General features: G+C 39.9%; 1 non-coding gene across 1 annotated transcript; it reads left to right on the top strand.

The window, feature by feature from the left end:
• Positions 1-690: 690 nt before the first annotated feature.
• Positions 691-827, top strand: LOC112625598. The gene has a single exon (XR_003119682.1). It is a non-coding gene; the product is annotated as a small nucleolar RNA SNORA75 (small nucleolar RNA).
• The last annotated feature ends 10,441 nt before the right edge of the window (positions 828-11,268 follow it).

Genomic DNA, 11,268 nt, shown 5'->3' with positions numbered 1-11,268 from the left:
GTCCCAGAAACTGTAGTACTCTGAATCACCAGGCTCAAAGTCACCTTCACCACAAGCCCTTCTGGAGCACTGCTCCTAAATTTTCAACATACCACTTGGCCCTTCCATCACACCCAGCCCCATGTGAGTATCTGTCGTAGGCCTTATCCCATATGATTGCAATTCCTGGTTTCCTCTTCAGTTCCCCTCATTGCCCTGTGATCTCCCTGAGGATCCCAGTGAATCCCGGTGAAAGAAGGAGCAGGGCTTTAGGCTGCAGGGGACAGATTCTCCCAGGATCCAAAGACATGAGACTTAAAGAAGTTCTTCCTCTTTCATGTCATCGAACTGTTCATTTTTTTCCATACCTCTTTTAGCAATCTGTAACCATCTTGTTTGTTTTCATTTACTTGATAAAACAAAACAAAACAAAACAAAAAAACCTTTCCTTCCCCCCAAGAATGAAGGCAGAGAATTTATTTGTCTTGTTTGCTGCTTTACTTCACTGCCTGACACAGAATGTATATTCAGTAAATATGTGTCAGGTGAATAAATGAATGAATGAATTTATTGTGCTTCTATTATGTGCCAGGCAACTGTGTAGACACCATGGTTCTTGCCTTTACAAGGTGAATAAGTTTATGGAGGGTGACGGGGAAGACAGGGCAAGAGGCAGTAACTATATAGAAACGGAGAAAGAACAGGGAGCTTGGCTTCTCATTGAGCTCCTTTCTGTCCATTGGTGGCAGTTGAGGTATTTGCATGAGAAGAAGAGAGAATTCACAGAACTAGCATTATTTTACTTTCTGTCTTTACAGAGGTATATTTGGCTGTTTTGTGAGACATTCTGGGAAGAAAAAACAAACAAACAAAAAAGAACAGGGAGTTTGGAGAGCCAAAAAGAAGAAGGATTTAGCACTGGGTAAGGGGAAGTCCAGAAAGGATTTCTGCAGAAAGTGACAACTAAGAGACCTGAAACATAGTTGGGAAATGACCAAGCAGAAGACAAAGGAAAGAGCTGAGTAAGGAAGGAGAAGAGAGATGTTTCAGGTAGAGGGAAGGAGAGGTAGGAAAGGCCTGGCAATCTGGTTATTTTCAGGTCTGTTGGGTGCAAATGCTAGAAAGGAGGAGCTTCATGAATTTTGGGCACCTTGATGTCCAAGCCATGGCAGAATTGGACTTTCCTTCATGTATTCCTTTTTCCACCCCCCACCAACTGTCTTTGTTGCCTTCATTGTTCCCAAAGCCTCCTTTTCATCCTTGTTTCTTCCTGGCTGGAATAGGTTCAGTGGAACCATATTCCTCCGACAGTTTGCATTGCTTCACTTGCTCAGGAGTCTGTAGCACTGCCAGCTGCCTCTGGGAATGGAATTTCTTACATTTATCTCATGATCTATACTTTTCTGTCTATTTTTGCATGTTATCCTTTGATCCTCGCAGCAACTGTGTGAGTTCTCTCAATTCTTAGCCGAAACCTAAAACGTGTCTATTCTCAGCCTCTTACCCCCATCCCACTGCGATTCTCTTAAGTGTACTACTCTTCTTTCCTCTTCCCTACACAGATGCTTGAATCTGCCAAGAAATTTGTTTCCCTTTCTCTCTCTATGTATATCATGTAAGAACCCCTAAGCCAAAAACACACCATCTGATGAATACTTAGGCCAGTAGGGTATAGTATTTATACTCAGATCTGCACTTTTGATATGTTCTGGGAGGTCAGAGATATTTGGTCTTAGATTTCATGCTTTGTGTGTTTCCTTTGTTTTTGAGACTGTCAAGGTCTATTCTGTCTTTGGACAGCTTGGACTACTTAGACTTTTCTTTTCAGAGTGAGTTTTGATATGTCTGCTCCTGGGGTCTAACCACTGGTCCTAGTTCTACAGTTAGGTCCAGGAGGGCAGAATAGCTGAGTAGCTACATGCATCTGAATCTTGGCTTGCCACTTCCTGCCAGCTTTGGGAGGCTATCAAGACATTCTGCTTTCTGTGTATCAGCCACTCCTCTGTAAAATCAGGCAAATGGTAAGTATGCAAACTCACTGAATGTTCACTGTTATCATCATCATTATTATTACTCCTTGTGGCTATAGTAAACAAGAGAAGAGTGGGCTTAGAATGGCCTGGTGTAGTATACCTGGAGCTCACACTTTATGAAATGCTAATTTTACTCACCTCTCAGCAAAAGGGAAGAAATACTCTTAAGTCAAATGCATACCGTTCCAGGTTATTTCTCTTAGACATTTGATACTATCACTCTGATAGTGAAGTTTTAATTGATGCAGCATACTTTCTTCAAGAAGCTACAATCTTTCCCTACATTCTTAAGATTATATCACAATAGTATTTATAGATATAAGGTATAGCTGGTGACAGCTCTCTTTTGTATTATTTTTAATTGACATATAATAGTTGTACATATTTATGGAGTACATTGTGGTATTTCAATACATGTATACAATGTAGAATATCCAAATTAGGATAATTAGCATATCTATCACCTCCAACATTTATCATTTCTTTGAGATGGGATCATTCAAAACCTGCTCTTCTAGCTATTTAAAAATATATGATAAATGGTTGCTTTTAATTATAGTCACCCTACAGTGCTCTAGTACACTAAAAGTTGTTCATCTTATCTAGCTGTGCTTTAGATCCATTAGCCAGCCATTGGCCATTCCCTCCTCCCACCATGGCAGTGGCTCTCTTTTTGCTGGCAGGAGGGGATGCCAGCATGGGTGGCCTTATCCCCTGGGCATGTTCGCTCTGGATAATGGCCTTGAGTGGGAACTTGCCTTTTACCTGTGAGCTGCCATTGACATCCACTGGGAAGGCCAACAGCATATCCACCAGTAGCAAAGAATTATTCTTTGGGAAGCACACAGTGGGGAGACAGAGGAAGCAGGACTGTTGCCAGCAGGAGAATGGGTGAAGGGAATCCATCTAAGTAACTCTCCCCTCCATATACCACAACTAGGGATCTTTCGGAAAGACGATGGGTGAGCTGGCGTGTGGCAATCAGAAATGGGGGAGTGTCCTGGAAGGGGAGCCCAGGAGCCCAAGATGCAGGCCACGTAGCTACCCAGACTCCTCCATGTATGAGTTGGGAGCAGCATGAACATTTCATGGAGATCTGAACTCTATCACTAGTGTATCCTAGCCATTTGGGATTTTTTTTTTTTTTTTTTAAAAGGAGGAAATGAAGGAGAAAGAGAATGGAATTCTCCTTCCTTTCTGAGCAGAGATCTCAAAGCACACAAATTGAAACAAATGAGTAAATTATATTTCCTTTAAACTACAGTATAGTTAGACTTGATGCATTCAGAATGTAAGTAATGTCATCTCCTGATTCTTTTGTTATGAAAGGAACCTGAATTCAAGATGACAACTGATCCGCGAGGCTTTAGCCAGAGGAAGTTAAGCTGGACAAACAAACCTGGATACTCCCAGTCTACTTGTTAAAAAATTATTTTCTGATTCTGGTTTCTATTCAGCTGTTGGGCAAAACAAATGCATAATTAAGAACTTCACCTGTGACAGTTTAGCTCTTCTTATTTTTTTTAAAACACAAATAGGAATTTTCCATTTTCATATAGTAATATCAAGATACTCTGCTACATTGAATCCACCAGTAGGTTTTGAAAATAAGCATAACAAACCATATAAAAAATAAGAAAATCCACTTTTAGGGTTTTAGATTCATGCCGTTTAATTGTTCGTCTATTTTCATGATAAGGTGAGACTGGTCTCGTGTCACCGGAGGGACTATATCCTGCTGTTTTTTTTCCCCATCCTCATTTACAATGATTATGTTATCAGGCTGGCCAGGCAAAAGGGTGGAGCAACTATAATTTCAAAGCAGGATTAGGTTGAAATAACGAGGTCACCAAGTTGTGGTTACCAAGGCAACGTCACATCTAAGAATATGGGATGCTTCTAGGAGATGAGGCAAAGCCTGGAGCTTTTCTCTCCCTCTTGTGCAAAAATCACCCACTTCCTAGATAAAAATTGCTTATTAATTGCTTTTAAATGTATTTTATTCTTTATTTTTAGGAATCAGTTTATAAATTATAACCTGATTTACAGTTCGGTTTTTAAACTAGTAATACATATCAGAATAATCATTGTTTTCTCCTCTCTTTTGGATTCACATTTACTTTTTTCAAGTTTCATTCTTTCCTTCATCCTTTCCTCCCTTTCTTCCTCTCTTCCTCCATTCCTTCCTTCCTTCCCTCCCTCCTTTCTTCCTTCTTTCATTTCTATTTTAATATTGCAGGAAAAAGTCATGGAACAAAAAAGAGGAAATTGAGAGTTGGGTGCTCTGTTTAGACCTTGATATGACAAAATTGTGATAAGTGACAGAAGCTGTAACCTACACCCACCATACTCATTTGACCCCCTAAAAACTACTGAGCACAGGCCGGGCGCTGTGGCTCAAGCCTGTAATCCCAGCACTTTGGGAGGCCGAGACGGGCGGATCACGAGGTCAGGAGATCGAGACCAACCAGGCTAACACGGTGAAACCCCGTCTCTACTAAAAAATACAAAAAACTAGCCGGGTGTGGTGGCGGGCGCCTGTAGTCCCAGCTACTCGGGAGGCTGAGGCAGGAGAATGGTGGGAACCCGGGAGATGGAGCTTGCAGTGAGCTGAGATCAGGCCACTGTACTCCGGCCCGGGTGGCAGAGCGAGACTCCGTCTCAAAAAAAAAATAAAAATAAAAAAAAAAATAAATAAATAAAACTACTGCGCACAAGCGAGAACAACCTTGGTCTTCATTGTTGTTTTTTAAAATTTCAACCTACCTTTACAATTGTGGACTATGGAGGTAAAGCAGGAAACAGGGAGAAGACCCACAGTCTGTTTCTGATCAGTATCAGCTATCAGTCCGAACAATTCCCACCAATTACCTCTTTTTTCCTCTGTATTCATTTCTGTGTCTCAGTTTTTCAGATGATAGCTTCAAGTTTCTTCATTTTATAAAAAGCAGGCTTCTTTTAATATGGGCTTGTGTTTGTGAGGCACGGATTTTACATAGGTCTCTTTTTAAAAAGAATATTTCTGACCTATGGTTGAATCACTGGACATGGTGTAGTGCGACTGGAACCCTCAGATTCCTTTGCATTACAACATGACTACTCTTTAGGATATGTTAACTATTCACCTTTTGCCCTGGCTTTGCATAAAGAATATGAAGTGTGCTTGAAACCATGCCAGTGTGCAGTATTTTCCGCCTCCTGGAAATCCACGTCAAAGGAGTCTCATTGCCTTGAGAATGTGTTTAGTTTTCAGCCTGGGAGGATGGAAACCTTATAGGCTCTAGAGCCTACCAGATCTGGGTTTGAGGCACTGCTGTGTGACCATGGACGGGTAAAGTCACATCTCTGACTATCTTCACAGGGCAGTGTGAGGACGGAATGAGATTTCACGGAAACAGCTCTTAGCTCAACGTCTGATGGGCAGCTTGGGTCTCAAAATGAATCTCCTAATTCAAAAATAATAAAGATGTATGTGAAGTTAATCTTTATCTTTCCAGTCTCACTCCCTCCCTATCTTTTCCCTCTTTATCCTTGGAATAGTTTTTATAAAATGCAAATCAGATTATATTGTGTCCTTGCTGTACTGGGTTAAATTGTGTCCCCCCAAAATTCACTTCCATGTGGAACCTGGGAATATAACTTTTTGGAAATAGGGTCTTTTTGGATGTGATCAACTTAATATAAAGTCATAGTGGATCATGGTGGCTCTTAAATTCATTATGACTGGGGGTTTTACAAGAGAGAGATTTGGACAGAGATACCTACTGAGAGAAGGCCATCTGATGACAGAGGGAGGGTTTGGAGTGATGTGTCTATAAGTCAAGGAACACCAAAGATTGCTGACAGTCACCAGGAGCTAGGAAGAGGCTAGGAGGGATTCTCCCCTCGAGCTTTCAGAGGGAGCATGATCCTCACCACACCTTGGTTTCAGACTTCTGGCCTCCAGGACTGTGAGAAAATGCTTTTCTGTTGTTCTAAGCCACTTGGTTTGTGGTCATTTGTTACAGTCGCCCTAGGAGACTAACACACCTGATTAAAATCCTGCTGTGGTTCTTCCTGTCATTGAAGTGAGGTCCAGGGTCCTCCACCTTGCTCAAGTTCCCTACGATCTGCTCCCTGGTGGTATCGCCATTCATTTGTCTGAACTTGATGCTCCATTGGTCCCAACGGCTTTTGATTGTGCCAGGTAGAGCTCTCTTTTACCCTTGAGGTGGCACCATCTGCCCATCTCTTCTTAGAACATGCTCTCTCTCACCAGTCACCTGGTTAACTAGAGGTATCAGCTAGATGTCCTTTCCTCTGAGGTCTTTCCGATACATAGATTGTGTAAGCACCCCTTCAAGTACTCTTACAATGCTCTTCAACATTTCTCCAGTTACTTAGTGGGAAGATTGGTCTTTCCTGCTAGACTCTGAGCTCAAAGAGGTAACAACGAATTCTTTTTCGTGCTCACTTCTGTGTTCCTGTGTCCCAGCATGGCGTATGACATTGCACATGCCCACGATTAGTATGAATTGAATGGTGCAATGAATGAATGACCAAGGAAATAACTTTGATATATGGTTAAAATTCTTAGTAAGATTTAGTGAGAAGTTGAAATGCTGCTGATAGATTCAAGATAAATTAATTGCTAATTTGCAATTTGAATTGATTACCATTAGCCAAAATTGATAGTGATTTTGACTGGTTTCATGAAACATAGAACCAAAGCCCTCCCCCTTGCCGTTTGATTGTCTATGTTTAACTAAAAATTAACATATGCTCATTGTAAAAAATTAAAATATTTCAGCCTGGGCAACCTTATCTCTACAAAAAATACAAAATTTAGCCAGATGTGGTAGTGTACCCCTCTAGACCCAGCTACTAGGGAGGCTGAGGTGGGAGGATTGTTTGAACCCAGGAGGTTTGAGGCTGCAAGGAGCCATGAGCATGCCACGGCACTCCAGCCTGAATGACAGAGTTAGGCTGTGTCTCAAAAAAAAAAAAAAAAAAAAAAAAAAGTTCAATGAAAAGTAAGTTTTCCTTATATCTCAGAACTATGTCTCCCACTGCCTACCTTAGAAGCAACAACTATGACTTTCTTTTGTAGCCAAGTGGAGATATTTTAAACATACAAATTCATATTATACACAATGTTTTGCAGTTTGCTTTGTTCATTTAAAATGTACCATAGAATTTATTTTATATTTGCATACATAGGTAGATCTCATTCTTTTTTATTGGCTGCAAGATACTCTATTTTGTGCATGTTCCATACTTTAAGTAGCCCACTAATGTTAGAGATTTACATATTTTCCCATCTTTTGATATTAGAAACAAAGCCACAATAAACTGTATTTTTGTGAGATATAACTGTTGGATACCTTTTTAAAGGTGGCATTGCTATGCCTTTAAAAATGTTATATGGTCAGACTCTAACCCAACCACAAATATATTAGAAGTGACCAGTTGCAGAAAGAGAATAACTTTGATAGAAAAAAATTAAAGGTATAGAGAGTGCATGAAATAGCTATTTGGCGGATTATTACAGATTTTTTTTGTCTTAGATCTGCCTATTTCTTTTTTTTATGTGGGCCAACAGGGTCTAAAGAAAATGGCTGTTAAGCAAGAGAACAAATAACTCAGTTAAAAAATGGGCAAAGGACCTGAATAGACATTTTTCTTTTTTTTTTTTTTTTTTTTTTTTTTTTTTTTTTTTTTTTTTTTTTTTGAGACGGAGTCTCGCTCTGCCGCCCAGGCTGGAGTGCAGTGGCCGGATCTCAGCTCACTGCAAGCTCCGCCTCCCAGGTTCCCGCCATTCTCCTGCCTCAGCCTCCCGAGTAGCTGGGACTACAGGCGCCCACCACCGCGCCCGGCTAGTTTTTTTGTATTTTTAAGTAGAGACGGGGTTTCACCGTGTTAGCCAGGATGGTCTCGATCTCCTGACCTCGTGATCCGCCCGTCTCGGCCTCCCAAAGTGCTGGGATTACAGGCTTGAGCCACCGCGCCCGGCCCTGAATAGACATTTTTCAAAAGAAGATATACAAATGGCCAATAGGCATTTGAAAAAGATGCTCAGCATCACTAATCACCAGGGAAATGCAAATTAAATCACAATGAGATATCACCTAACACCTGTTAGAAGGGCTATTATCAAAAAGACAAAAGATAACAAGTGTTGGCAAGGATGTGGAGAAAAGGGAACCCTTGTATACTGTCAGTGGGAATGGAAATTAGTACAGCCTCTATGGAAAAGAGCATTGAGTTTCCTCAAAAAATTAAAAATAGAGCTACCATATGACCCAGCAATTCCACTACTGAATATATATTCGAAGGAAATGGAATTAGTATGTTGATGAGATATCTGCACTCTTGTGTTCACTGCAGTATTATTCACAATGGCAAGACATGGAAACAAGCTAAGTGTCCATTGATGGATGAATGGATAAAGGAAATGAGGTATAGATACACACTGGAATACTATTCAGCCTTAAAATCAAAGGACGTCCTGTCATTGTGACACCATGGATGAACTTGAGGACATTATACTAAATGAAACAAGCCAGGCACAGAAAGACAAATACTGCATGATCTCACATGTCCGACTCATAGAAGCTGCCAGCAGAATGGTGGTTGCCAGGAGTTGGAGTGGGAGATAAGGAGATATTGGTCAAGTGTTACAAAGTTTCAGGTAGATAGGATGAATAAGTTCTGGAGATCTGTTGTACAGCATGGTGACTATACTTAATAATACTGTATTGTATACTTGAAAATTGCCAAGAGAATAGCTCCAAAATGTTCTCAGAGCAAAATGTGAGTTAATGCGTATGTTAGTTAACTTGATTTAAACATTTTACAATGTACACATATGTCAGAACATCACATTGTACACTGTAAATATGTACAATTTTTATTTTTCAATTATACCTTAATAAATCTGGAAAAAAGAGAAAGGAGAAAAGTGAAGCCTTTTAGACAAATTCTGAAATTATGATTCTAATTATTATTATGTTTTCTTTTATCAGCCATATGGCTAATTTTTATATTGGCTAGATTTTTAATGTAGCATATTAAAGAGGAGAATCAAATTAGCTTAAAAAACGAGTACTGGCTCAAAACAATTTTGCATTATTAAAAACTAAGCACAAGCAAAATCTTGCTTGAATTTCAGAAAGATTTAGTAATCATTTTGAGTTTTCTATGTTAATCAGGAGTATGTGTGTCAAAATCCTTTAAAAAAACAGGACATTGGCCAGGTGCGGTGACTCACGCTTGTAATCCCAGCACTTTGGGAGGCCGAGGTGGGTGTATCACGAGGTCAGGAGATCGAGACCATCCTGGCCAACATGGTGAAACCCCGTCTCTACTAAAAATACAAAAATTAGTCGGGCGTGGTGGGGTGTGCCTGTAGTCCCAGCTACTCAGGAGGCTGAGGCAGGAGAATAGCTTGAACCCGGGAGGCAGAGGTTGCAGTGAGCTAGGATCATGCCATTGTATTCCAGCCTGGGGGACAGAGAGAGACTCCGTCTCAAAATAAACAAACAACAACAAAAAACCCCAGAACATCAGGACATCAACAGAACTGGAAAAAAACAGGACATCAACAGAATTGGAAAATTCATACAACCAAGATTCAAAATACCCAACACGATTTTGAAGACTCAAGATGTTTGTAAGTCAGAGGATGAAGGAACTGATCCCAAAAAATTAAGACATATTGCAGTGTTCTTGGAGATGGGAGAATATGCCCATATAAAAATGGCTAGTTTTCAGGACTAAGAGTGCTAAGAATTTATTTCAATATTCATTGATTAAGCACTCATGGTATGTACAGTTTTAGAGTAGAAGAGAGATCTTTCAACCAGAAGGTGCTGGAACTTGTAATTGAAGACAACTATTTGTAAGGACAAGGAATGTTTTATTCTTTCAAATTCCTACTAAAAAAAAGAGAAATATAAATTGCTGGAAATCATTTTACCTTAAAGTGTGGCTAACCTTTAACCCAGCAATTCCATATTTATAAATTTATCCTGAAGGAGGCAACCTTGAATAAACCCTCGCTCCCCTCAGAAAGGAAAAAGAGACAAAGATAGAGAGATAGACACATATGCACATGCAGATATTATATGTGTGTATATATAATATATATACATATATACATCTATGTATCTGTGTGTATATGTACATATATACATACATATATACATATATACACACACACACATATATATATATGGAGAGAGAGAGAGACAGAGAGAGGGACAGAGACAGACAGAGAGAGAGAGAGAAACAGAAAAGGTGGATCCCCCTTGCCTTGCCTCTTGGAGATCTGAGTAAAATCGTATGTCCTGTTGTTTGGTTCCCGCTTCCTGTTTCTTTTCATGCAGCTTCCATTTTTAAAAAAATTTCCATTTGAACTTTTTAATTTTAGATTCAGGGGGTTACACGTGTAGGTTTGTTGCCTGGGTATATTTTGTGATGCTGAGTTTTGGGGTATGATTGATGCCATCACCCAGGTGGTGAGCGTTGTACCCAATTGTTAGTTTTTCAACACTTGCCCCTCTTCCTCCCTTTCCCCTTTAGTAGTTCCCAGTGTCTATTGTTCCCATCTTTGTGTCCATAAGTACTCAAAGTCTAGCTCCCACTTATAAGTGAGGCATGTAATATTTAGTTTTCTGTTCCTGCATTAGTTCACTGAGGATAATGGCCTCCAGCTCCATCTAATGTGCTGCAAAAGACATTATTTCATTTCTTTTTATGACTGAGTAGTATTCCATAGTGTATATAGACTATATTTTCTTTATCCAATCCACTGTTGATGGGCATCTGGGTTGATTCCATGTCTTTGCTATTGTGAACAGTATGGTGATAAATATGTGAGTGTATGCATGTGTCTTTTTGTTAGAATGATTTATTATTTTTTTTAAATTTCAATAGTTTTTGGGGAGCAGGTGGTATTTGGTTACATGGATAAGTTCTTTAGTGGTGATTTCAAAGATTTTGGTGCACCCATCACCCCGAGCAGTGTACACTCTACCCAGTGTGTAGTCTTTTATCCTTCACCCCCTTCCTGCCCTTCCCATTGAGTCCCCAAAGTCCATTATCTCATTCTTATGCCTTTTGTGTCCTCATAGCTTAGGTCTCACTTATGAGTGAGAACATACGATGTTTGGTTTTCCATTCCTGAGTTACTTCATTTAGAATAATGGTCTCCAGCTCTATCCAGGTTGCTGCAAATGCCATTATTTCATTCCTTTTTATGGCTAAGTGGTATTCC

The sequence above is a fragment of the Theropithecus gelada genome, chromosome 5 (assembly GCF_003255815.1).
Source record: "Theropithecus gelada isolate Dixy chromosome 5, Tgel_1.0, whole genome shotgun sequence".
NCBI lineage: Eukaryota > Metazoa > Chordata > Mammalia > Primates > Cercopithecidae > Theropithecus > Theropithecus gelada.
Note: the sequence above shows the minus strand (reverse complement) of the source record. Positions and strands in the feature narration are given on the sequence as shown.